General features: G+C 43.1%; 2 long non-coding RNA genes across 2 annotated transcripts in view; both read right to left on the bottom strand.

Annotated features, from left to right (window-relative positions):
* LOC309608652 overlaps positions 1-24,712 on the bottom strand; it is a 228,033-nt gene that overhangs the window by 36,348 nt on the left and 166,973 nt on the right. The window lies entirely within an intron of this gene.
* The window catches only part of LOC309608651, a 118,220-nt gene continuing 113,347 nt past the window's right edge, over positions 19,840-24,712 (bottom strand). The window contains exon 2 of the long non-coding RNA XR_014233037.1: positions 19,840-19,926. This is a non-coding gene — a long non-coding RNA (uncharacterized lncRNA). The remainder of the gene's footprint in view (positions 19,927-24,712) is intronic.

Genomic DNA, 24,712 nt, shown 5'->3' with positions numbered 1-24,712 from the left:
AAGTTTATGCTCATGAATTATTTAGTACAGTTATGATAAAATTTGTTTTGTGTTTCACAAAGGATATTCCAGAAAAACTTATTGAATGAAATGTATGAGTTGTGACCTGAAATCTAACAAGAGCATCCTTTTCATAGGGACAAAACTAAGGAACCTTCCAATATAACAGTCACTGCCAGAGTCTGAAAGGATTTATGTGACTGGCCAGAGTTCGTGGTGTTCTGAATTTTCCTTAAAATGGAACTGTCCACATTTGGTCCTTTACAGAACTTATTTTGATAGAGAGAGGAGAGAGAGAGAGCACTGGGGGTGAGAAAGTTCTCTGGTGAGGGGCTTTCAGGAAGGGGACATGAAAAGACAGAGAATGCTAAACACAACTTTCTGCAAGTAACAAATACTAAAGGCTGACCCTGAACTTCAACTCCAGTCTTCCTAAAGCAGGGGAGTGAGTAGTGTGGCCGTCTGCTTGTTCCCTTGAGATCCACCAAAGCCTGGTCCTCCAGTGACTGGAAACTCACCGTGGGTTATTTCACTCCCCTCCCCCCACTTCCTGTTTGCCAAATGCAGGCTGATGCTATCAGTGTCCATAACATCTCAGAAGGACTAATTCGGTTTGCAAAATGCCTCTATTTTATTTATTTAAAAAAATTTTTAAATTTTTATACAATTTTTAGAGGTTACTTTCCATTTGCTTCTGACTATTTTTAAGGCTTGACTTTCAATTGACTTCAAAGCACCATATTTGGCTAACATGCTATCCTTGGCTTTGAGAAGCTGGCATGAGTTGGCCCAGTGAGGCACTTTTTGATCTAACTTTCCTCAGATGGGGAGAGTCATGGACCACAGTGAGTACCAGATTTCTTGAGCCTCATCCTAAGTCCTTAAGACTTTCACTTTGACTCTGGGAAAGTATCTACCAAAACCCTGGTCTCAGAGTTTCCATATGTATATATGTTTCTTTCTTTTAATTTTTTCCAGAAAGATAGTCCCTTGAGTTCTTTGTTCATTTTCAGCTGTCTTTGGCCTTTCTCTGAGTTTCCTAAGATGTAGTGGTGTCTTTCTGATTGATATCTATGGAAGAGCCATTTAAACTGACATTGCTAGAGAATTTGTAGAATATGGAAAGAGTTTGTATTACAATGTTATATTAAAAAAGGACTTTACAGAGCCATATAAATAGTATGATCACAACCCCTTAAAATATACTCAGGAAATATAACAGCAAACATGCCTTTGGGATGTGGAAAAATGAGTTAATTATAGATATTTAAAATAATTTTTATGATGACTAAATATTGCATGTATAGTGAAAATGTTAACTTATTTAAAATAGGTTCACCATTTGCAATTGTAGAGTTTGTACACTGCTCATGGCACCTGGCTGAAGAGATCAGCTGGGGCTGAAATTTAGACCAAGCTTGGCTATAGTGTGGAGGTCACCTGTCCAGGGTCCTATCTCTTTTTAATCTATCTGCCCAGAGGAGGCATATTTTCTAATCCCCATGGAAGCTTTATAAGGAAGAGTGGAAGCTCATAATATAGAGCTCTTGAGTAAGCTGGTTATCTTCAAAATGGTGAGGTTGGGGTCCTAGGTAATTTGTCTAAATGGGACAATTGTGTTTTACATGTTCCCCATCCTCTGACATCAGTTAGAAGCCCAGAACGACCGTTGCATAATTGTGCTTTGTTGGTTCCAAATAGAGCTGAACGATTCAAATCCAATCCCCTGTGCTGGGAAGGCATGCCAAAGCCAGTGGCAACTTTGCAGCCTAAAGTTTGATTTCAGCAAAACGTTGTAGGTGTTTTGGATCATTCAGCCTAAGACTCTCTGAGTAAGTGTTGCTCTCAGAAGAAACTTGGGTTGATTCTATCCGGTAGAAGTTAATCAGAAATTTCTTAGCCCGGGTTTCCCAAGTTGACTTCTGCAAGATATTAATGTGGTTTATATCCATACAGACACACATGCACACATAAATGATGGAACAATACTTTTAATAAAAGGATATTAAATGAGGTGCTTCCTATTTTCTCAAAGGACTCAAAGGTCAAGAGCAACACAATAGCCCTTAGGAATCCCACTTGCTAGAGAGATGTGTTTCCAAGGATGTGAACACATTTCAGCTTGCACTGGCCCAACACCCTTTCCAGCCTCAGTATTAGGGGAGGTGGATGGGATAGAAGACTTTGGAGAGATTACAAAGTGAAGACTTTTCAGAGAAAGAGCTGTCAGGGAGCTGTGAGTCCCCAATCTCCTCTCCACCATATAGCGGGGGGCTGCTTCCCTCACAACTCCAGGCAAGCAAGGAGAACTTCAAGAAGACATATCAAGAATTTGACGTGTGTTCCCTGGAGTTGAGGAGTGCAGGGTATCTGACTCGCATTTGAAAAGTCTGAAAATGAGAACTGGGTTGATGCTTCCCCAGCTGGAACGAGAGCAAGTAGAGCTGCTCTGGGAAGGGCCCTGACTTCTAGAATTTTGGGCACAAGAATGCATGTTTTTATGGAAAGTCAAATAAGGACCCCTAGGAAGGGCATGTGACTTGGGGGTCATGAGAGGGACTCTCCCCCAAAAGACCACCTGGCAGGGGGTGGAAAGGTAAATAGAAAACAGGGGTGGGCCCCTGGAAACCGGGGAGCTGTAGGGAAAGTCATCAAGGAAACAGTGACTGAGAAGATGCAGAGACCCAGGGAGTTTATAAAGACCCTAAAAAGATACTGTAAGAAAGGAAGAGTCACTTTTGGACATGCATCCTATCTTTAAGGTTCCAATAGCAAACTCAAACAGTGTTTGTCAGATCCGAACTTCCTACCCTCTCCAAACTACAGGGGTCTCAAATAGCAGCTGGGAATTGGAAGAAAAGGTCATATAAGGTGGAGAAGTAGAGAAAAAGGGACTCTAATTCCTCTTCCCATCTAAGCTTCCCATCTCAGCCTAAGGTTGACCTGAACTGGGGACAGAGAAAGGTTTTAAATTGTCTGAAGTTTGGAGTTTTGATATTTCTTTGGTCTATTTTTTTGATACCAGGGCAAAGGCTACTTGTTAAATAACATAGATATGAAACTATGAGATCTTTCTGAGGTTTCATCATAGATAAGGAGGAATAAGTCAAGAGAGAGAGGTTCAAAGAAAAGTGCTGTGAAAAACACAGTGAGTTTCTGCTCACATCTTACCAAGTTCAGCTCATTCAGTTGACTGGTTATGGATGTTTAAGTATAACGTCTTGGGTATTGACCTCACTTGCTGATAATAGCAACTTGAACTTGTGCTTTCTTTACAATGTTGTTATAGAATGAGCACCCAGCATCCTACTTGTTAGAGATGATTTCACATCAAAATGTCCCCTTCAAGTCATTTGAGTTTTTTCTGTGATGTTGCAATTCTTACCCGGAAGGGCATGTCTTTTTGGTCCCCCCATTCCAATTTTCTTGTTGCAATTTGCTGCCTCTTCTGTTGTTGATTCTATGACAAACAGCTAGTCTCTGTTGATTCCACTGGGCTGACCTCGATGACTCCTCCCCGACCCCAGTGAGAAGGCAGTGCTTTCCTCATATCCACGGTGTCATCTTGGCTGGTTGCACAGCTTCCCTGGAACAAGAAATCAGACCTGCCCCTTGAAACAGGTGCTTTTACAACAGTTGTCTGTTTCAGAAACCAGCTACTTCTTCGGCTTCTGGTGCTGATGCTGACACCTGTTGAGAGTTCCTGAAAAAACAGAATGCCCAGTGGTGCCCCTCATCCTTAGCTGTCTCCACATATCTGGGGACCATTTACCTCAACCACCTGGACCACTTCTGCTCTCTCCACTGCTTCCAGCCCCAGAGAGGAGGAAGTCCCTCTCTCCTTTGTTCCAAAAGCCACTCTATTTTCTGACCCCAGATTAACGACTTCCCCAGGATGACTGACAAAGCAAATGTTAATTTCCTTTACGGAAAGTGCCCTATCACTAGTGCATAATTTTGGCTCCAACAACCTAGTAAGCTGATGACAAAATTGACTTTTTCCAGGGTTGAGTATCCATGGTCACTTTTTCACATAAAAAACTAAATACATTTACAGAATTGTCTTAATCAATATGTGATAAACTACTTTAAAAATGTATCCTGTTGCTACATTAATGTCATACTTTTTAGCATATTATCTTATAATCTCAATACACGTTTATGGTAGTATTCAAATTGTATTGCATGGTAGATATTTATATGATTTCAACTTATTCCCCATGTATCTATGGCAGAAAGAAGGAAGCTTTGAACCAACTGTGGAGTCTCATGTTCTTCAAACTGTCTGAATCAAACAACAACAACAAAAACAAACAAAAAACCCCTCAGCATGCAATTCCAAGTGAAGACAAACAACTGCGCTTTATAATGCATGAGCTGCTGTTGGCATCCCCCAAATGCATAAAAGTTATGACAGTGTTCAAAGTGTCAAATGGTTTAATAATTGGGAAATACTGTATTATCAGATGAGTGGGGGCTGGTAGTAGGGAGTAAGTGGGGGCTGGTGAGGTTGTCTCCAAATCACATGCCCGTGAGTCCCTGCTGGGATCCCAGTGGCAGAGAGAATGAACAATCAGAGTTTGCTTTGCAGTTAAGAGTGTGGGAGTTTCAGGAGGTGCCACAAAAATTGTCATTTATCTTTTGCTGCCCAGGAGGTGTGGATGGAACTAACTCAGGTGACCTGCAAGGAATGAATTAGGTTTGTCTTTCTCCCTGGAGGCTCTTGTCAGTTATGGGTTCTATAAATGTAAACTGGGAACCCTGCTGTGGAGAAGGTTACAGGGCTTTGGGGATTTCTCTCTGTGCTGCTTCTTATTAGTGAGGATGAAACAGTCCCTGTCTGGGTGGGAGACATAATCCAATAAGGTCAAAGAAAAGAAAAAATTCAAGGGAGGAAGAAGAGGAATTAAAACTATTGTCATGAGGTTGGCCAGAGGAAGAAAGCAGTACAGAAGAGCAAGGAAAGGGACAGGCTTTGAAACTAGAGTGCTGGCAGGTCTGGGGCTCTGCTTGCAGAAGGTAACCCTGTACCTTTTGAACGAGCTGTAGCAGCTCATGCTTGAGAGCAGTAAAGGAGCAGAATCAAGGAGTCTTACGACTATGGATCCAGGAGAAAAAGACACCAGGGGTGGTCTGGAAGTCTGCTGAGCTGTATGGGGGTGTCTGCAAGCAGATCGGATATGCCTGATCTGGAAGGGAGCTGGCTTCTTGCAGTGACTGAGTGTCTGCCAAGATGTATCAGACCTAGCAATCACTACCCACTTCTTCCAGGATGTGTGGGTAAAATTGATCCAACCTTATGTAGCTTGAAACTTCTCTCAGTATTAAGAGTTTGATGACTGGGAAAGAAGACTGAAGGCCCCCCAAACACAAGCTATTGACATTTCTTTTTCCCCATGAAAGGATGATCATTGAGGAGAAAGGAGGATACGTGGAGTGAGACTTGTAGAAAATGTCAAAGAAATGGGTCATGGCTTTCTAGACTGTGTTTTGAGATACTAGGATAATGAGCTTGCTACTACCAGAGGCAACTGGAAAGATAGGCTTTTGTTAAAAGCAGACTTGCTTCCCCGATCAAGAGAGTTTTAAACTGAAACTTGAGAGGGATGTGAGAAGGATTCAGATAAAATGGTACATCAAGAGACTGTGGTCCAGAACAGCTATTCCCAAATGTAGGCGCTTCAGTTCTCCGTGAGGTTAATTGTTCAGCTAAAAAAGGTCTGTGATGAAGGAAGAATGGGAAATCTCAGGGTACACAACCTAATCAGGTTTCTTTTGGGAAGGACTTCTCACACCAACTTGTGCTCTGACTTTCAGAGGGGGTGAGGGAACAAACTGTCCCCTAAATTCTTTGACCACAGAATCTTGTTTTTTCATGGAAATGTCTTAATGTATCATAAAAAAACTAGTGATCCATGGCAGCCGTTGGGGAAACTTTGATCTAGAGGAATGTAGCAGTTCCATAGAATCATGTCCACCTCCTTCCACGATTTTATAAATCCCTGAGCAGATCGGCTGATTTTGAGAGGGATCAATAAATGGCAGGTTTATTCTCTGTCAGAGTTAGGAATAGATTTAGAGATGATCAGCAGAATCAAAAAGGAGGGCATTGAGGAGGACATTTTACTAATCAGAACCGGGTGGAGAATGTGGCTTTAGATCTTTTATTCAGGTGGTGCTATAGTCATAATTGTGCCCCTCCAAAATTCATATGTGAAAGTTCTACCCATCCCCTCCCACCCCCCGCCATGTGATGGTATTTGCAGATGGGGCCTGTGGGAGGTAATTAGGTTTATATGATATCATGTGGGTGGGGGCCCTCATGATGGGGTTAGTGCCCTTAGAAGAAGAAACACCAGAAAGCTCTCTTTCTCCTTCTCTCTTTCCCTCCCTCTCTGCCATATGAGGACACAGGGAGAAGACCACCATATACAAATCAGGAAGAGGGCTCTCACCAGAACCTGAACAGAGTACTTTTACCCTGTTCTCGGACTTCCAGCTTCCAATAACTGTGATGTTGTTGAAGCTATCCAGTCTATGGTATCTTGTTATGGCAGACTGAATCTAAAGCATGTGGGCTTCCTGAAGTGAACTCAACCCACTCAGTCATAAAGCTCTGGAAAAATGCAGTCCTCTGCAATGGGGAAGTCTACTGCTTGGCTAAGAAATGACCAGAATCCATGCAGATGAGCAGAGCTGCCATGCAGACCAACTGTGTTCTTCCAAACTCACCAATTAGATATGTCATGCCTTCTACTTTAGGGAAGAGTAGAAGGAAGCATTAGGAATGGATGAAAATGTGTTCTTCCCTCACAAGTTTCCTATTCACCCCCGGAGAAGTTAAACTAGTGAGGAAGAGTTTTCAATAATATTTACATCCTGTGTGACCATGGAATGAAACCAAACAAAGAGATTAACTCAAGAGTAATCTCACGAGTGCGTAAAGCCCGACTTGGTGCCTGCTGCATTGTGTGTGCTCAGTGAGTATTTGCCAAGTGGGTAAAATCTGTAAGATGCATCTGTGTCTCCCTGCCTGGTCATGGAAATTCCAATGAGCTCATTAAGACGAGGAAACACTTCAATATACACGAGTTCACACCTGTGGACCCCCCTCAATGGCATATCCACGTCTCCACGCATTGAAGAGAAAAACTCAGTGAGCTAAGTGTATCCTTAGGAGATAAAGGGGAGATCGGAAGTTCAGGGTGGATTCTAAGGACTCTTGGCAAAGAAGTCAGGAACTGGGGGCCATGGCTCTGAGAAATTCTGGGACCTTTGTAATATTCTTCCATGATGTATTTTTCCTGGAGCTTCTCCTTCCATTTCCATTTGTTTCCACCATGATTCATAGTAAAATGCATAAAAGGCAAAGGGCTGTGAATTTGCCTTTGGAAGCATCCAGGAGGAGAGAAATGAGAGAGATTCAACCAGGCTTGGGGAGAGGGATGCCCAGTGATCAGTACCTGTGGGATTAGTGGCAAAGCAGAGTGGGGTCCCCAAGCCAGAGAAGGGACCCTGATCTTCAACAGTCATAGGACTTGGGGGTTTCACAAGGGTGGGACTTATGTCTTAATATGAAATATAAGGATGCAACTCATTTAACTAAAATAGGTCTAAAAAGTAGGCTTGTGGAATAGCACTTCCACCAAGGTAATGAACCCTGGGGTGGAGAAGTTCAAATTTACAAGTTGAAGCAAGTGCTCTATCATATTGAGCTCCAGGACTTCCCATACAACAGGCATCTTCAAGGTGTATATTGGTTATAAAACCATAAACTAATTAATTAGGTACACAACTTACATAGACTCCTGTTGGTTATAACACAGTTGAAAATTAGGGATGCATAGTAAAAAATAATAATTGCCAAGGTTCCAGCGTTGTCTTTTAAAAAAACTCTTGTGATCTTTGGTCTTTTAGTTTACTCAGATGTATGCTACATGCAAAACTATAAGATCATGGGACTTCCCTGGTGGCGTAGTGGTTAAGACACTGTACTTCCACTGCAGGGGGCACGGGTTCGATCCCTGGTGGGGGAACTAAGATCCCGCGTGCCGTGAGGTGCAGCCAAAAAATTGAAACAAAACAAAACAAAACAATAAAATCATGGTCAAGGATGATAAGAGAGACACCTGTGAATTGAAGGGCAAACAAAGCTGCGCTGACATTTGGTTTTAAAACATTTTTTCTAACCAATTGATTATTTTTAGCTTGCAATAACAAGGCCAACTTTCAGCTATGAAAAACACCTTTTGTTCTGATATTTTTGAAAAAAACCCAGCTTTGTTATTTTGAGTCTGAAATTCTCTACTCCACATCCTTTCTTTCCTAGAAGAAACAATTGTTATTATAACACAATTTCCTGATAAAAGTTGTGTTTTCTCAAAAAACCATCCTTTATATTTTATAGGAGAACAAAGAGTGGACAGAGGACCTGTCGTGTGACAAGTTCCTTCTTTTCTAGTCAATGTCTTACCTTGGATGTCTCTTTTAGGGGAAATCCTCTCCATCTCCATTCCAAGGTTGGACCTTATCACAGTGGGTTGTTATTATGTACTTACATGTTGCCCACCCATTCTGGACTAGATTTTACCTTCCCAAAGGGCAGGGGCTGTGTCTTGTCTACTGTTTATAGTACACCAAGCACAATACAGACCTTCAGTAAGTGCTGATTGAATGAGTGAATTGACAAAAGAGATTTTCGGTGAGGTTTAAAAGGAGAAGGAACAGATGAGGTCTTGCAGAATCTGGAGGAGCTCATTTGGCCAAATCAAGACATGAGGAATAAGTATGAGCAAGTGAGTTGAAGAGGTGCAGGGGTGGGGAGGAGGGATACGGAGAGCAAGAAGAGTTCTATGAAGAAGGAACAGCATTTAGAACCCAAAGAAGGCAAAGAGACAATGCACTCTGTTCTGCTAGAAAAGGAATACAATGTTCTTGAAAAACTTCATATGATAAAAAAAATTAAGTTATTAAAGTATCATTTCAAGGCGAAAAGAAGTTCAGGGGGTTAGAGATTTTCAGACTCAAAATAACAGATGATGCCCTCTCTATATGGATTTCAAAATCTGCAAAGAACTAAGGTTTCTTACCAGTTGGAATTTCAACGAGGCAGACATCTGCTGGAGGTCTAACTCTGTGAAAACACATCAACTGATAAATTGTTGTAAAAGCCTAATAATCATTTCATTTTTCAGAGGCTGGAATGAGAAATAAAGGAGAGGGACGCTGTGAACTTAGCAGTGATAGACACAGAACAGGACAGTGATACGGAAGTGGAGGCCCTTTATTTGAGTACTTCCCTCTGTTCCTCTCCCTCATTCTCCTATCTCCCTTCGACACTTACTGTGTGCTCAGTGCCAGCAATACAAGATGAAGATTAATAAGAGTCCATTCATTTCTGTCCTTGAGGAGTTCACAGCCCATGGAGAAAACAGCTAGACAAAGATAACTAAAAAGTAATGTAAGAGATGCTATATCTGGGTTCAAAATGCAAAACTATATATACAAAGAATTATGTGCACAAGATGGCATTGTCTAGGGGGATGTTTCCATTTTGAAATTGCCTTTTTAGAATGTATAGGAGTTTCTACTTCAATTGAATGAGATATGCAAAGGAGTTTTCAAGAATTCCAAGTGGAGGGGGAAGCTTGGGAGAGGCATGGACATGAAAAGGTGTCATGGTGATGAACAGTCTGGTGTAGCTGAATAAAGAGGAATAAAGAAAGAACGCCAAGGCAAGACTAGAAATGTGAGCCCGTAAAAGGTGTCTGCCTCACACATGTTGTATGTGTTAGATAAATGTGAGTTGTAAATGCAAATAAATAGAAGAATTTTAAAGAAAGGAGTTAAATGATTAGATTTGCATTTTAGCACATAGAACTGAGTGGCTAATGGCATAGAAAGGAACACCGACCATAAATAATTAATGTAATCTACCTTACTTAGCTTGGAAGACAGTAGACTTTGAAAAGGGTCAGAAAAAAATAGGGAAGGTCTTAGAACTTTGGATGTGAGAAGAGAGAACTTGTTAGGAGATGCCACAGAAGAAACTCGATACATTTATTTATTCATTAATTCAACTAAGTTTTATTAAGTAACGAATATATGTCAGGGATTTTAGTAGGTTCTTGGGATAGAGCTGTGAACCAAACAGCTCTGATCCCTGCTCTTGTGGGCTCACAATCTAGAATGTACAGTCACAGCTCATTAGTTGGCTATGGAATGAACTTAATGAGTCTGTCAAGAAGAAGAAGGAGGAGAAGTAGAAGGAGAAGAGAAGGGGAGGAGGAGGAGGAGGAGAAGGAAGGGAGAGAAGGAGGAGGAAATAAATAATGTGGCGTAGAATGGAGTACAATAGAAAATGTCAGGGCACATCCCACATAATAAGAGCAAAACCTGCTTCATTAAAATGTTTCTCCTGTGGCACCCATATATGAATATATGTACTGGGTCATGGTGTAATATATGTGTCTCACTGTGAGTGAATGGTTTCAGGCATATCACGTTGAGGGCTTCCTCCGTTGAAATCCATTCCAGATACAACTCAAGTCCCATCATCCCCAAGCCTCCTCTGTTGACTGCACATCACAGTGTCTCTCTCTCTTCTGCTCCTGGTACCTCTTTTCTCTTCCATTCTTTTGGCACTTATTTAATGGAATTCTTTTTTCTTTTTTTTTTTAAATTTAATTTTATTTATTTATTTTTGGCTGTGTTGGTTCTTCGTTTCTGTGCGAGGGCTTTCTCCAGTTGTGGCAAGTGGGGGCCACTCCTCATCGCGTTGCGCGGGCCTCTCATTGTCATGGCCTCTCGTTGCAGAGCACAGCTCCAGACGCGCAGGCTCAGTAGTTGTGACGCACGGGCTTAGTTGCTCCGCGGCATGTGGGATCTTCCCGGACCAGGGCTCGAACCCGTGTCCCCTGCATTGGCAGGCAGACGCTCAACCACTGCGCCACCAGGGAAGCCCTAATGGAATTCTTATAGTTACCTTTGTGAGGGATAGACTGATAATTATTTAATTAACATAATAACATTTATTGAGGCCCCACATCATGCTAAACACTGATGATTTAAAGGTGACTTGAAACAAACAAGATTCCCTAGCACGATAGGGTTTATACTCTAGTGGGTGAGATAAACATCAATAAAACATCACGTGAATAAATGCATAATTGCAAACTATGATCAGTGATACCAAAGAGAATCTCTGATTGCCAGGACAGGATTTAACTGGGTGTGTGTATGGAAGGAAGTTCAGTTTTGAACTAACTGAAAAGGAGGAGCATGGATTGGGGAAGGTATATTGGTTTTCTAGGGCTGCTATAACAAATTAGATGGGTTAAAACAACAGAGATTTATTCTCTCCTAGTTCTGGAGGCTAGAAGTCCAAAATCAAGATGTTAGCAGGACCCTTCTCCCTCTGAAGGCTCTAGGGAAGCTCCCTTTTTCTGGTTTCTGGTAGTTGCCAGCAATTTTTGCTCTTCCTTGTCTTGTAGGCCATCATTCCAATCTCTGTCTTGTTATCACATGGACTTTGTTCCTGTGTGTATTTCTGTGGGTCCTGTTCTCTTTTTATAAGGACATCAGTCATTGGATTTAGGGCCCACCATAATTCAGTATGAGCTCAGCTCAGCTTAATTAATTACATCTGCAAAGACTGTATTTCCAAATAAGGTCAAATTCTGAGGTTCTGGATGGAGCTGAGTTTCGGGGAATACTGTTCAACCCACTACAAAAAGTTTTCTTGAGCAAGAGTCAAGAGCTGAAAAATGAAAATTATGCATTAGGCAAAATTATGCATTATGCATAATTATGCATTATGCATTAGGGGCTTGGGGAAGAGAGTGACCAGCGAGAGGGAAGAGTGTAGTTGGAGGGAGTGTGGAAGAGGTCATCAAGTGTGGTCAGAGCCTCAGGGAGGGACAGGAGAAATGTAGTGTGAATAGTGGTTGCTCTTCCAGGGACCAGATCATGCAGGGCCTGACCTGCCATGTTAAGGGGCTGGGTGTTCTTAGGATGAGGGGCAATGGAAGGACATTGACAGCTTTAAGCTGGGCCAGATTTGCCCCTTACCTGTCCAACTGGACTTTGTCCATAAGGATGTTTTGTCTCAAAGGTGCTGAAGATTACTTCTGTCCTCTTCACAAACACCTGTTCTTTCTATGAAGTCCTGACTGAATAGACCTCCTGAACAAAACCCTCTCTGACACTCCTCTTTCTCACCCCCCAGCATGGGATTGGGTGTCTCATGATAGGACTCTCATCCAACTCCGTGTTTCCTCCACCCCAGCACCCACTGCACTGTACTGAAATTGACTGCTGATTTGTTTCTTTCTCAGTGTGAAATGTGAATGTCCTGAGACAGAAAATTGCTGAGCCTTAGCAGTAAATATTTAGTGAAGGAAGGAAGGGAGGATGGAAGGAAGGAAAGAAGGAAAGAAGGAAGAATGAAGGGAGGGAGGGAGGGAGGAAGGAAGGGAAGAGAGAATTGGAGAGGGCAAAATCTCTGACAGTGAGGCAAAGACCTTACTCACCAAAGCAGAAAGTGGTCAAAGAAACCTTGTACTTGTTTCAATGTGTGTCTCTTGAGGCCATTTTCTCCTGTCTTCCATAAAACCTAAGACCAAAACCGCCCCTTGTCTGCATCCCAGGGCAATCTTCAGGCTCCATTAAATATGCTCCATGTCTGTGGCATGGGCTCTAAGGGAAGAAGACTATTTCTTTTCTTTTTCTTTTACCTTATGATCCCATTTATGAATATATGATATATGTATAACTGAATCATTTTGCTGTACACCTGAAACTAACACAACATTGTAAATCACCTATACCCCAATAAAATTAAAATATTAAAAAGAAGAAGGCCATTTCTAATGGAGCCATTTATTCTACTTTGTAGTCTAACGAAAGCCTAATGTAGCTTGGGAGGTGGAGACGAGGTCATTACTTCCCAAATTAGGAGTTGAAAGTGAATTGTATTATCACTGACTGGCTTCTTATTTTAGCTACAGGTCTGTGCGGGAATTTTTTACCTTATTTTTTTAGATCCATACTTAGGATATATGAGCTGGACTCACTCTGCTATTTGGATTTTACTGATGCGCAGGACTTCTGCACCCCCTTCCAAAATATTCCTCTGCTTCTCTCCCTCAAGATCCACCTTCCTTCCAGGCCAGATGAAATAGTCTTTCTTTCCATCCAAGTCTGTAAGGCAAGGAAATCAGTTGGGCCAATGACAGCGTGATTCAGTGGGCACTGGGCAGAGGCTGTGGGATTGTCTCCTGGCTCTGTGGGTGAATGGGGAAGCAAAAGGTGGAGAAATATGAATTACCAGGCAAGGTTGCTGTGAAAGTGTTTTTTAAGATGAAGGCACGTAGCACACTAGAGCTATTAACAGAAGGGGACTCTGACGTCTTCTGAAAAAACAGTAAAAATAAGAAGAAGAAAATAAAGTAAGAGTATACTCTGACATCCAAGAATCTCAGAGATATGATGCTGCCTTAGTGATTCCGGCTCTGCTCCCAAGTCCCCCCAGAGGCTCCCAGCAGGGCATGGATGCTGGGAAGGTCTGAGAGCCAATTCTCTGCCAAGCGCTGAGCAAGGAGCTCTTCATCCTCAGGCTTGGCTCTGTGAGAAAGACCTGATCATGCCCGGAACAGCGCGGGACACTGAGGCTCCCAGAGGAAAGTAGCTTGAACGAGGCCATTCATTCATTCTACAGGTAACGTCCTCTGTGTGTGGCTCGGCCCTGGGCAGGGGGATACAGTGGTTAACAAATTAGGCAAGATCCCTACCCTCAAAAAGCTGTGAAACCTGGACAGCTGGTATCTAAAGAAATAAAAATGTAATTTTAGAGAGTGATCAGTACCATGGAAACAATAGTGATGTAACATGATTAAGATTAACTGGGGGTTTATTTTAGGTGCTGTGGTCAGGGAAAGCCTCACGAGAGAGAGGATATTTGAGCTGAGAATACCTGATGAGAAGGAGCCGGGCGTGAGGATGCCTGGGAAAGAGTGTCTCAGGCAGGTGACGTGCAAGCGTGAAATGTCCTCGCTGGGAATGAGCTTGACATGCTCAAGGGGCAGGAGGGAGGCCAGTTTGGCTGAAGCATCATGTACAAGGGGACACAAAGGCCCCTCAGGGTTTGATCAGAGAAGCAGAAAGACTGCGATGATATAATGAAGACATTTATTGTGGGGATTTGATTTGGGCAATTGTGGGAGCTCGTTAAAGAGTTTACATAAGGCTGTTACTTCTACACCTGGTGTTGGGTCTGAAGTCAATAGGACAGGTGGTTGGGAAGGAAAGATGGACATGAAGTGGGGGAGACCAATGATGTATGCGACCAGCAGCAGCTGGCACCCTTTGCCATGGAGTTGCACACACTGGGCCAGGATTTGGAGGAGCTAAAGGAAGAGATGGAGTGGGAGCTAGAGTTGCCCCAGCCGTGTAATCAAGGTAAGGCTGCAGATTAAGGACAACGTGTAATATGTGAGTGGTAACAGCACTTGGGCTCCGTACAGATCTTCATGGTGTTTAAAAAGAAAAAAAAATAGAGCTGCCATTTTTTCCCTTCCACTTCTCAATCTCATGCAAGTGCCTCTTGTGGCCCGTGTATCCTGATGTTATACCGGGAATTCTGGGAAGCCCAGTTCTAGATTACTATCTCAACACATACTCCGTTCTTTGTCAACTTGGCATGCATTCATATCTCTTTTAACCATATTTAACTTCTCAACAGTGACAATAGCAGAATATAGTATCCATCTAACATGCTTTTATACACAACTAAAAACACCCTAACCATCTCCCTAAAAATAAGATGCACATTCTTTTACTCACCTTTAGGTGATATCCCTTCTTTTTCCAGTTAGGTCACATTCCTCTGATATCTTGTAGCTTAAATATTGAGATATAAGATTAAACACATTTTATGTTAAATGGTAGGGAAATGAGAGAGGGAAAGAAAAAGTGATTAATATATGCACAACTATATTCACATCAAAATAAGGAATAAATACTCATAACTATTACAGTCTTTGTTTCTCAACTGGTCATGTGGCAGTAGCTGATATTTATAACTTCCTTTTATCATATTCCCTTTACCCTCAGCAAGCAGGTTGGCTGCTTGTGGTCCTGTGCCTTTTGGTGACTCAGAGTTTATTCCTGAAGATCATTGATAGTCCTGCCTATATTGGGTTGTGGTTTTCCATTTGACTTTAATCATGGGACATGGGAGTGTAAGTGGCACCTCAGGGCATCTCGTCTTCCCAGACATACCCCTCCTTATCCCAACTGTGTAATAACAACCTAATTCCCTCTTGGGAATATAGATTATAAAGAAGATTAACTATTTGGGCAGATCATCAGGAAGGTGGGATCAAACTAGGGATCTGAGGGACAACATTGGCTCTAACAGAAGAGGTGGGGAAAGTATTCTAGGCAGAGATAAGACAAGAAAAAAGCCCACGGATGGGGATTACTGAGACTGCTTAAAGGAAAAAGAGAAGCACAGCATACCTGAGATTTCATGTACACAAAGAGAGAGGACCACAGAGGCTGGAAAGACTACAAACAGTATTTGAGGCCAAGCCATGGGTGGGTAGGAATGCTCTCTCGGGGATACAGACTTTCACTGTACAAGTGAAGAGGAGTCACTGGTGATCTGAAGAGGAGTATGGTATGATCAGACCTATATGTGGAATATTTCTTCTTCCCTCCCTCCCTCTACATAGACTATTCCAAGTGCTAATCAGCATGCTAAGCCTGGGGAACACGGAGGTGAATAACATAGGGTCCCTGCCTTCAAGAAGCTCATAGTGTGTGTACAAACGATGAAGTATAATAGAATAAAGAACCCCAAATCCTATGGTTAAAGTCTGGACAGGCCCCCTGGGGGAGGGGTCAGAGGAAGGAACAGCTAATTATACCTGGGGAGCGGGTAGAGGTCCATTCAAGAATAAAGTACAGGAGAGGGAAATGGAGACAGAAAGAACACTTAGAAAGGCTCTTCATTCATCTATCTGACTAACATCAATTGAGTACCAACAACATGCCAGGCATTTTTGTAGACATTGGAGGTGGAAGTGCACAGGCATGTAGGGATCTTCTGCCTTCATGAAATTACATTAGAGCGGAAAGAGAGAAACTGCAATAGGAAAATCAGATAATAACAAGAATAATATCTGACATTTATGGGGTTCTTAACAATGTGCTCTAAGTGTCATCGATGAATTAATCTTCACAACAACCTTGGGAGGTAGGTATTATTATTCTCCCCCTTTTATAGGTGGGAAACAGGCATACAGATGGTAGTTAGATATCTTTCCTGAGATTTTACAGTTAACAAGTGGTAGAACCACGATTTGAACCTAGAGAGCTGGAGCCCAGAGATAAAGGTCTTAACAACAGGGCCACGTTACCTCTTCAGTAATTGAATAGAGATATTTCAGGGAATGAGAAGTGCCGTGAAGAAAGCAAACCAGGGCAATGGGCTAGAGAGTAAAGAGTACGGTGCGGTGGTGCTACTATAATGGGATGCTTCTGGAAGACCTCACTCAGGAGGTGATTCTCCAATGATATCTGAATGATGGGGAGGATTTGGCCATGAAATGATCCCAGCAGGAGGGTCTAATGGCCTCCCCTGGACCACTGAGAGTGAAGGAGAGAAAAGCAACAAAAAGGCAATTTGTCTCCAGGCTGGATGCACAGGTCAAAGGAGGGCTGAGCTGGAGATGCTTTCAAAGGAGACTTAAGCCTACGTGGCATCAAGGCAGGATGCCAGCCTCTGCCTTACTGCATAGCTGCCCTGGGCCCCTGCTTGCTGCGACTCTCTCCAAGTCCCAGCCATTTCTGGCTAATGTTCATTGGCCTGGTGCTCTGGCTGAGAACTTAATGATATACCTAGGCAGTCTGAGCTTTGAACAGGTAAGCATGTATTTCCTAATTCTGCCAGAGTTGGGGGCCAAGTCTCAGGGAGAAACATGTAACCAGGTGTCTTTGGAGTGGACGAGGAAGTGAAGCCTGTGGCAGAAGGCTGAGGGCTCTCTGCTGATCAGAAGACCAGAAACCTTGTCCAGGAGGTTGTGTGGGAGGCCAGGTCTTTTGAAGGAACACTGGCTAACTTTCTGACAAAGCAGATGGGGAAAAATGCAGTTTTTGCAGAGCCCTGGATCAGGAATTTGGCGATCTGAGTATTTACACTGTTTCTGCCACCAGCTGACTGTGTGATCTTGGCCAAATCATCTTTTTTTTTTTTTTAATTTTCCTCTCTGGGCCTTATTCTTCCTGTTAAAAAAAGGGGCATGGGATTGAATGAACTCTAAAGTTCCTGGCAGGTGCCTTGTTCCCAGGGCTCTGGCACTCAATTCGTGAGCTGAACCCCACATAGGGCAAGTGCAATGAAGGGGCAGCAATCAAAAATTGTTTTTCCAAATCATTTGATATTTCAACAGATGCTTCTAAGTGGTTATCATGGGGAGGAATCAGAGCTTTGTGGGATTCTTTGAAGTTTAATACAACGTTGTCAAGATGAGAAATACAATGATGAAGAAGTACCATCCCTTTCAGTACTAAGTGTCCCTGAGGGTGCTAGACCAGGCTTGCTCAGTCCTGCTCTTGCCCTCATTCATGTCTGGGGCAGCTTGGAGGGTGGGTGTGGGGTCCTACTTGCCTCCCCGGATTCATGTTCTCAACAGAAAACTCATATTTTTGCCCAAAACTTGACACTTAGGGATTACTGGGCTGGGCCATTTGGCTCAGGGATCCCATCAAATTTTTGCTTCTATTTCCCTCTGAACCCAGCCCCTGCACTCAAGACTCAGAACACAGCTTGAATGATAGAATCGTAAAGTGTAGAAGCTCTGATTCCCAAAGGATTGTGACAGCAGATGTTTCTATAGATCTTTCAACGCTAACTACATTTATTCTTCCAAATTATAGGCTTCTACTTCATTCCTGTTGCAACTAATGTGATTTTTAAATTACAGTGGCTGATGGCCAATTGGCGACTCGGCTTAATAAGCTTCAGACTTAGCAGGTGGGGGGAGGGTCAGTGGGTACAACCATTGGCCCCATTGTTAGTGCATCATTTCTTAGAGAAATGAAAATAGCTATTTCAAATTTGGATGCTGCCTCCTTCAACAGGGTGAATTCTCCTCTTATTCTTTTTCCTGTCCTATTTTCAGGAGGCTCAGTTACCTGTCTCTTCTCCTAGAGACATGGGACATGGGATCTGATTGTCACAAATAGAGAGACAACAGACAAAAGGCACAGACTGTCCTGGGCAGCCCTCACCTGGAGCTAGCATGCTAAGGAATCACACCTCACTGGTACCAGCCCAGTACCAGGACTTTTTCCTCCCCAGGGTTTATAACCAGAGGTGGGTTTACCTCGAAGCCAATAAATGAAATGGAAGATTCAGGACCCCTACTTGCACAAGATCCTTTTGAGGCTTGGAGGAAGCCCTAGCAATATGCTCACATGTGCATTGCTGTCTGAATCCATTCAGGCTGCCATAACAAGTACTATAGACCAAGTGGCTTATAAACAACAGAAATTCATCTCCCACTGTTCTGGAGGCTGGAAGTCCGAGGTCAGGATTCCAGCATGGTTGAGTTCTGGTGAAGACCCTCTTCTGCACTGCAGACGGTCAACTTCTTTCGTCCTCAGGTGGTGGAAAGAGAGCCAACTTCTGGCCTCTTCTTAGAAGGGCACTAATCCTATTCATGAGGACTCCACCCTTATAACCTAATTACTTCCCAAAGGCCACCTCCAAATACCATCACATTGGGCAATAGGTTTCAACATATGGTTTTGGAGGGACTCAAACACTGAGTCCATAACAATGTACTGCTGTAAAATCTGTGAAAGTAAGATGTATTAACCACAATCGGTTAAGAAGGCTATCCCCTCATGGTGGGTGGTTGTTGGTCTTGAGGGACCTTGAGAATCTTTGGCATTGGCAAAGGGGGCATTGGGGTGGGAACACATTTATTCTGGGATTAGTGAGGTATTTTGATGTGGTTGCAGCCTTGCAGCCATTACTGCATATAATCACAGTATCGCTGGTCATTCTGGTGTAGGAATGGCTTCCTGCTGTGTGCAATTCCCTTTGCAGTGTGACCTGAAGACCCGGCTGGGGCCTGTTGTGAATGAATATGTCCTGTAGCACCTGGCACTGGTGGTGCATGGGTAGTGGGAAGAAAAAAACAGGTTTGAAATGTATGGAGCCAGAAATTAGTATGTGGAAGATTCTTCCCCTCATCAGAGGATGTAAATTTTTAAGTAGAGGATTGATTCCTCTCCTATCAATGCCTCATCAACATGAAAGCTCCCTTGTCAGAAATAGACTTGATAATGCAGCATGTGCAATGAAAAACACCAGGTACTTTTGTTTGGGGGGGTGTCTTTTTTGAAGGGAGTTGTGGAAAATATGGTTTATCACAATTGCCATGTTTTTAGGGAGAAAACCTATAGCAGTACCACATACAGTGAGTGCAACCTTAACGGCTCATATGTGAAGCACACATGATAAAAGATTTACCGCATTTTGACTATAATCATAACAAATTACATGACATTACCAACACTGAGTTGTGAAGCCGGGAGCCTTTTTATAAACTATTAACAAAATTGTTTTGATCTGGAGTGAAGCCCAATCATCTCCCTGTTCTTTGTATAGAATTACGCTACAAAATTGTTATCACCTGGAGAGCAGGTGACATGCAGAGTATGCTGCCCAATGTTTAGAACAAAAGGATTGTGGAAGTGTTCAGTTCATAGAAATACGTTATTTCTCTGACGTTGTGGGGTTTTTTGTAAGTGTCTTTTTAAAAGAAGTATTTATTGGCATATAGTTGATTTACAGTGTTGTGTTACTTTCTGCTGTACAGCAAAGTGAATCAGTTATACATATACATATATCCACTCTTTTTTAGATTCTTTTCCCATATAGGTCATTACAGAGTGTTGAGTAGAATTCCCTGTGCTATACAGTAGGTCCTTGTTAGTTATCTATTTTATATAGAGTAGTATGTATGTCAATCCCAATCTCCTAATTTATCCCTCCCCCAACCTTTCCCCCCTGGTAACCATAAGTTTGTTTTCTACATCTGTGACTCTATTTCTGTTTCGTCAGTAAGTTCACTTGTACCATTTTTTACCTGTTTAATTCCATTTTAAACCTAATTTTGCATTCCTTTTCTTAAAGAGGGCCCAAATTATCCAGACCCCATAAAGCATGGATCCATCCACACCTCAGTCGTAACCACCAAAGCCTTCCACAGTAGCCTGCAGCCAAGCCCTGATCCTGAGCAAATCCCAGCAGGGGCAGTAGCTGCTTCTCTTCCTCTTGTCTGTAGAAGTTGGGGTGCAGTCCCACTTTCAGATCTGTTCTGGGACCCACCATGGTGGCTGGAGTCTTCTGCCACCCTTGGAACCTCCACACATCCTGCCCAGGCCTGAATCTAGCTGTGTGGAGGTGAGCCCTGAAATTTGGAAGGCAGCAGCCCTTCCTCTCGCCGTTTATGCACCCCTACTCTACTCCCCGATCCCCCATCAGAGTGACTGTGGTCAAGGGTCTGGGCCGTATTCAGGCTTCATCCAATTCAAGCCAATCCACATGACTGAGACTTACTCTGGGTCAGCCTCTGTAGGATGTAGGAATGAATAGGATGCAACACTAGGAATATAGGAATGAATAAGAATAAATAAGAATAAGGGGCCTGCCCTAGTGCCAGATGAAGACAAAAAGACAGTGACATGCCGATTGATGTAGACACTCTTGGAGGTTGAATGGAGAAAACAGGGTGACAGGAGAGAAAGTGAGGTCTCCTTAGTTATTTGTAATAAAGGTGATGATAACACTACACTTACCTCTAATAATATTAATAATTCTCAATAAGAAGGGTGATCAATTTTGAATTCTATAAGTACAGAAGCCACACTGGTTTATAAACTTGTATATCTGCAGCATCTGGTGCATAATAGATACTCAACAGATTGCTGTTAAATGAGTGAAATGATAAGTATTTTGAGTGCTTACTTTGTGTCATGCATTTCCTTTAAACCTCACAGCCACCCTGTTAGAGGTGATAAGAACATCCTGTTCCACAGATGAGAAAACTGAGGTGGGTGAATGTTCCATCGAAAAGGTCCTACAGCCAGTAGGGGCAGGTCCTGAATGGTACTGTTTTCTTGCCTTGTTCTAAGCCAGGCAAATTGCTTTCCCTTGCTCACTACCCATCTCTGGCCAAATCTCAGACCATCTGGTTGGGACCCAGGTGTCCCAGCTGCCAGTCTTTGTGCTAGCCCAAATCTTGCTGCCTGCAGAGACAGGTTCTGGAATGAGAACAGAACCACAAGCTCCCAGGTGTTGGGCCATTGGCTGGGCTTGCTACTTGGCCTGTCTCATCGGCTGGCTGCAGATGGCCTGCTTCTGAAATCAAGGCTCATCTTGTTCCCAATCTGAACCCGTACAACATGACCAGGTTGTCCTGCATGACAAGTTTAAACTCATGCCTCTCTGCCACCTGCCTGCTGGGTTTCCAGTTGTGTCCAGCTTTCCCCCCCACCCTGCCCATCCACTGCATCTTTAGAAGTCGCTTAGAGCTTGGACTATTATAAGCATCATCAGTGTTTTGTACCTGCCTCCTCCAAAAGACCATGAACTCCCAGAGGCAGGGGTTGTGTGATCTGTCTCCCTCTATGCTCTGTGCCCTGCATGGAATCCTATATGTGACAATTTAACAGGAAGATTCCAATCTTGGTTCTGCTCCCTACTGGTCATTGATCTTAGGCAAGTGACAACTTCTGTTTCCTCAGTTTCTTCATCTGTAAAATGGGGAGGGATAATAGTATATACCTAGTAGGGTTGCCATGAGGATTAACTTAGCCAATAAATGTAAAGATAAAATATGCCTGGCACAGAGAAGCTCTATATTATTGTTAGTCATTATGATTCTTAATGATTCATAAAGCACCTTCTTTCCTTCCCTTTTAGGGTGTTAATAATCCACACAATATATTTTAACACCAAAACATTGGCTGGCTGGTGTTTTTTTCTGATTGTTTCTTATGGGTAAGTTTTGTTGCCCCGATTACATTTTGCAAACTCCCTAACATTAAGGGATGTTCATTAGGACACTGGTGGCTTTTAACCTGGTTTGGGTTACAGACCTTTTCAAGAATCTAATGAAAATTATGGCTGCTACTGCCTTGCAAACGCACATGGGACCATAGAAGCAAAATATTGCCCACCACTTTTAGGAGCTTTACTCACTGCCAGCAAGGGCTTTCTAGTCAAGAATCTCTGTTCTGACTCCAGGTCTGGCTCTGTCACCAACAAGCTGTGTGTTACTGGGCAAGCAACTATCCCTCTCTGGGCACAGTAGGGGAGACTAGGGGCTCAGTGGATCCTTCCAGCAGGGACATTTCACACTTTTCATCCTCTGCTTTGCCAAGCAATAACTTCCATCTAAATTCCATTAGATCAGATAGAAGGGGTAAAAAAAACCCAATCAGATTCCATTGCAGCTAAAAGTTTTCTCTGCTCTTCCTAGCATCTTTTAAATGTGACAGACAGAAGGCTTCATAAATCTCCAGTAAGCCAAGAGCTTGACTATAATAATTGCAAGATGGGGTGGGAAGGGCAGCTTGCCCTCCCACCTGCTATGGCTGGAATCAGCTTCCCTCAACCCCCATATATCAAAAATCAAACGGAGGGCACCCCTGTATATCATCTCACTCCAAAATAGAGGTGGGGGTCAACAGCTGTCAGACTTTCAGGGATCTGCTCTCTCCATCTCCTGTCCCTTGGGTCTTCTCTTGAGTCAGCTGTCTAATAGGTCCATTACTCTGCCTCCATTTCCTAAACTTGTCATTCTGCCTTCTCCATCACCCCCCACCCCAGATGTGCTTGTTGGTACTAGGAAGAAAGTACATAAAATATGTGACCTTCTGTAAGCACTTGGTCTTACTTTCTTAGACCTTAGAATATTTTCCTAAACCCCCAGCTTGGCATTTCCAAGGTAAGGCTCCATCAGAGAGAACTTGGTATACAAAAGTCCTGTGGTGGAGGTTCTCTCCAAGAACTGAAAGGTCAGAGCAGCTGGACACTGAAGGGTGTGGTGTGAAATGTGGTGGTGAGCAGCGGCTGGTTCTTGCAGGACTTTGAGCTTCCCATGTAGTATTTTAGTGTCCAGGAGAATTAGGAAGCCTACTGACAGGTCTCAAGCAAGGGTAAGGATGGGGATGGTGGCTTAAGTTCAATGGCAGCCTACAAAGCAGGATGTCTTAGAGGAGCTGGGACATGGCAGGTCACCCAAGCAAGGCTCAAGCACCAGGTAACTAGGTGGGACCCAGAAGCAAGCAGAAGCCTGGTTTCTAGAATTGGAACCCAAGTTAGCAAGAAAAGCAGCAAAGGCATCCTTAGTTTGTGATTAAACTAGAAATTCTTGAAACCACACCGCTCCTCCTTCTTAGGAAGTGGATAAACTATGGCCAGCACGTTGGCAAGGACAACTGTGTCTGCAGGTGAGGGGCAAGTGACACCAACTGGGGGCTGGAGGGCCACAGGATGGGCCATGGGGAGTTTGGGGCTTGATATCAGGGATGTTGTAAAGGACCTGTGCTTCATCCTGTCTTTGAGGAGCTGTGAAGAAGAGGGATATGGGGGAAGGAGGATTGCTGAAGGTGGGGCACTGGTGCATAGGTAGAGTGGCTGTTTTAAGATTATGTTAAAAAGTAGTAATGCGGAGACCCACTTCCTTATTTTTAGTGCATTTGCATTCAGGATCACTGGAGCTGAGAGCTCGCCAAGGTCATTATGATGGGCATTTTCTCTTGCAGGGACTTGTTAATTTATCCCATTATGGCTATGCTTCTCCATTCTCCAAAGTTACTTAACAGAAGTCTCAATTCTGCCCCCTTTAAAGCTGAGCCATGGGAATGGCTCCCTGAATTATGGGGTCAGTGCCCCTTTTCCCAGCCCACCCTCCCAATTTCCTCCACCCTCAGTTGTCACAGAACCATCATCACCTGTCTGGAGTAACCCATTAGCTAAAGAGCACCTTAGCATAGATGGCTTTCTCAGATGCGTATCTTTAGGAAGCAATTCATCCAGCTCAATACCCTAAGGGGGCAGGAGTTCAGGAAGATTCATTTTGGTGGGAGGCAGTGTGGTCTCCTAGAAGGAGACAGGACCCCAGATTCTGGTTCTCATTATTCCATTTCTCGTCTATTTATTCATATAAAAAGTTTTTTTTTTTCCTGATATTTCCTAAGTGCCAAAGACTCTGCCCTCAAGGATTCATAAAATCCTATGGTAATGATATGATGGGCATACAGGCTTATTTTAATATCTCCATTTCTTCAATTAAAGGAGTTAAGGGAGTTCAGGGGAAAATACATTCATATTGCAGTTTGGGGTAAAACAAGAAAGTCTTCATGGAAGAGTTAGCATTTGAACTAGGCTTTGAAGAATGAAAAGAGGTTGAACAACTCTTGATGTGTCACCTGGAATGTGTTACTTATCCTTTCTATGTCACAGTTTTTGATCACATCTGTAAAATGGAGAAGCTTGCATCTAGCTGTGTAAATGGATCACCCTTTAGTGAGCACATTTTCTGAGGCAGGGACTGAGCTAGACACTAGGGATAAAGAGATGGAATGGGTGGGATCGCTCAGTAAACAACCTCAAAGACATCACAATATG

The sequence above is a fragment of the Balaenoptera borealis genome, assembly GCF_965194805.1.
Source record: "Balaenoptera borealis genome assembly, chromosome: 13".
In the NCBI taxonomy this organism is placed as follows: domain Eukaryota; kingdom Metazoa; phylum Chordata; class Mammalia; order Artiodactyla; family Balaenopteridae; genus Balaenoptera; species Balaenoptera borealis.
Note: the sequence above shows the minus strand (reverse complement) of the source record. Positions and strands in the feature narration are given on the sequence as shown.